Raw genomic sequence first — 3,399 nt, forward strand, 5'->3', positions numbered from 1 at the left:
AGGTTGCAGTGAGCTGACATCATGCCACTGCACTCCAGCCTGGTGACAGAGCGACACTCCATCTCAAAAACAAAACAAAACAAACAAACCAACAAAAAAGTATGAAAATTAGCCAGGCGTGGTGGCGGGCGTCTGTAATCCCAGCTACTCAGGAGGCTGAGGCATGAGAATCATCTGAACCTGGGAGGCGAAGGTCCTGCCACTGCACTCTAGCCTGGGTGACAAAGCGAGACTCTGTCTGAAAAAAAAAAAAAAAAATTAATTGACAAAGATTGTATATACTCAAGGCATACAGCATGATGATTTGATACATGTGTATAGATTTTGTAATGATTATCACAATCAAATTAACACATTCAACACTACCCTTGCTGTTCAGTAGATCCCTAGAACTTGTTCATCTTTTTTTTTTATTTAGACGTGGGGGTCTGAGCCAAGCTCAGAAATTGTTCTTCTTATAGCTGAAAGTTTATATCCTGTGATCAACATCTTTTCATTTCTCCTACTCCTCAGCCTTTGGCAACCATCGTTCTACTCTCTGCTTCTATGAGTTTGACTTTTTTAGATTCTACAAGTAAATGAAATCATACGTTATGTGTCTTTCTGGGTCTGGCTTATTTCACTTAGCACAAGGTCTTCTGCTTTCATCAATGTTGTTGCATATTACAAGATTTTCTTCTTTTACGTGGCTTGAATGATATCCTATTGTGTATATATACACCAAAATTTTCTTCATTCATTCATCCATCCATGGACACTTAGGTTGTTTCCATATCTTGGCTATTGTGAATAATGCTGCAATTAACATGGGAATGCAGATATCTCTTTGAGATACTGATTCCATTTCCTTTGGATATATACTCAGAAGTGGAATTGTTGGATTGTATGGCAGTTCTATTTAAAATTTTTTTTCCCAATGACCTCTGAATGTTTTATCAGCCTCCTACTCCCCAAAGGATACCCTGCTTCTGCTGGCTGAATGTCTCGGCACTTTGGTGTCGTTGGTTTCAAACACCTAGGGTTTTTTTGGTGTCGTTGGTCTCAAACACCTGGGGGACCTCCTATGCTATCCACTATCCTGTGGGTGGTGGTCTTCTGGATGCTTCGGATGGAGTTGCTGCTATCCAGGGCATCACCAGGATTGAAGCCCTCCTCATCTTCCAGTAGGTGGTGGTAGGTGGTGATCTCCGCCTCCAGCTTGATCTTTATGTTCAGCAGAGCCTCATATTCCTGGACCTGGTGTTGCCCCTCTGCCCAGGTCTGTGCCAGCTTCAACTTCAAGTGCAGCTGAACCCTGTTGAGCTGCTCCATCTGCATGGCATAGCGGGTCTCCACCTCCCTCAGGCTGTTCTCCAACCTGGCTTTCAGATTTCTCATTGAGTTCAGGTTGATCTCCAAGGATTGGAGTGTATGTCTCAGCTCCATGAGCATTATCTCAGAAGCTCCGATCTCAGCGGACTGCTTGGTGCTCTCCTCAGTCTGCTAGGACCAGTACTTGTTCAGCTCCTCTTGGTTCTTCTGAGCCAACTTGTCATATTGGGCACGGATGTCTGCCATGATCTTGGCCAGGTCCTGAGATTTGAGGGCATCTACCTCCATGGTCAACCCAGAGCTGGCAATCTGGGCTTGGAGGCCTTTTACTTCCTCTTCGTGGGTCTTCTTCATGAAGAGCAGCTCCTCCTTGAGAGCCTCAATCTCTGCCTCCAGCTGCAGCTGAGTGACATTGGTGTCATCAGTGCTCTTGCGGAGCCCATGGATGTCACTCTCCACAGACTGGCACATAGCCAGTTCTGTCTCACACTTGACTCTAAAGTCATCAGCAGTTATATGGGCCTTGTCAATCTGCAGAATGATGCAGGCACTGTCCACAGTACTTGCGAAGATCTGAACCCTCAGGTCCTCAATGGTCTTGAAGTAATGCCCCTAGTCTCTGACCTGGGGTCCCTTCTTCTCCAGATGCTCCCAGACTTTGCTCTCCAGCCTCCATTTCTCGGTCTCCCAGGCTCCTCACTCTGTCCAGGTAGGAGGCCAGACAGTCATTCAGGCCTTGCATGGTCTCCTTCTCATTCTGGATATCCCCTATTCCCACCAGGTCCCCCAAGCCACCCCAGAAGCTTGTGGAGTGGGACACAGAGATCCGGAAGCCTGAGCCCCCGGCACCTGCATAGACACTGGCCACACTGCTGACCAGCTGGGCCACGTAGCTGGGCAGCTGGACAGAGCCCAGGGACCAGTAGTTGGTGGAGGAGGTGGTGGAGCGAGTGGTAAAGCTCATGCTGTCTGGGGAGGAAAGCAAGAGGACAGGACTCAAGTTTTGCCTAGGACCTAATTTTTTTTTTTTTTAGCTAGAGCTTCACTCTGTTGCCCAGAGGCTAGAATGCAATGGCATGATCTCAGCTCACTGCAGCCTCCACTTCCCGGGCTCAAGCAATCCTCCCACCTCAGCCTCCTGAGTATCTGGGACTATAGGTGTATACCACCACATCTGGCTAATTTTTGTATTTTTTTATAGAGATGGGGTCTCACTATGTTGCTGAGGCTGGTCTCAAACTCCTGGGCTCAAGCAATCCCCCTGCTTCAGCTTCCCAAAGTGCCGGGACTACAGATGCGAGCCACCACACCTGGCCCTATTTTTAACTTTTGAGAAACTTCCATACTCTTTTTCATAATGGTTGTACTGACTTACATTCCTACCAACAATATACAAAAGTTCTTTTTTCTCCACACTCCTACCAAAAGTTCATGTTCCTTGTCTTTTTGATAACCATGCTAACAGGTGTGAGGCAATACCTCATTGGAGTTTTGACTTGCATTTCTCTGACAATTAGTGCTGCTGAGCACTTTTTCATGTACCTTTGGCCATTTGTATAGCTTCTTTGGAAAAATCTATATTCAAGATCTTTTGCCCTTTTAAAAAATTGGGTTATTTGTGGCCAGGCGCAGTGGCTCATGCCTGTAATCCCAGCACTTTGGGAGGCTGAGACAGGTGGATCACCTGAGGTCAGGAGTTTGAGACCAGCCTGGCCAACATGGTGAAACCGCATCTCTACTAAAAATTCAAAAAATTAACCGGGTGTGATGGCAGGTGCCTGTAATCCCAGCTACTCGGGAGGCTGAGGCAGGAGGATCGCTTGAACCCAGGAGGCGGAGGTTGCAGTGAGTGGAGATCTCACCATTGCACTCCAGCATGGGCAACAGAACGAGACTCCTTCTCAAAAAAATAATAATAATAATTTAAAAAATTTGGTTATTTGGTTTTTTGCTGGTAAGTTGTATGAGTTTCTTGTTTTCTTTATATTAACCTTTTTTTTTTTTTTTTTTTTGAGACAGAGTCTCACTCCATTGCCCAGGCCTAAGTGAAGTTGTGTGACCTCGGCTCACTGCAACCTCCGCCTCCCA

The 3,399-nt window shown here is 46.4% G+C and overlaps 1 pseudogene; it reads right to left on the reverse strand.

Annotated features, from left to right (window-relative positions):
- Window positions 1-1,041: 1,041 nt before the first annotated feature.
- LOC100987592 (keratin, type I cytoskeletal 18-like) lies at window positions 1,042-2,934 on the reverse strand (annotated as a pseudogene).
- Between the last annotated feature and the right edge of the window lie 465 nt (window positions 2,935-3,399).

This window comes from Pan paniscus, chromosome 4 (assembly GCF_029289425.2).
Source record: "Pan paniscus chromosome 4, NHGRI_mPanPan1-v2.0_pri, whole genome shotgun sequence".
Classification (NCBI taxonomy): Eukaryota; Metazoa; Chordata; class Mammalia; order Primates; family Hominidae; genus Pan; species Pan paniscus.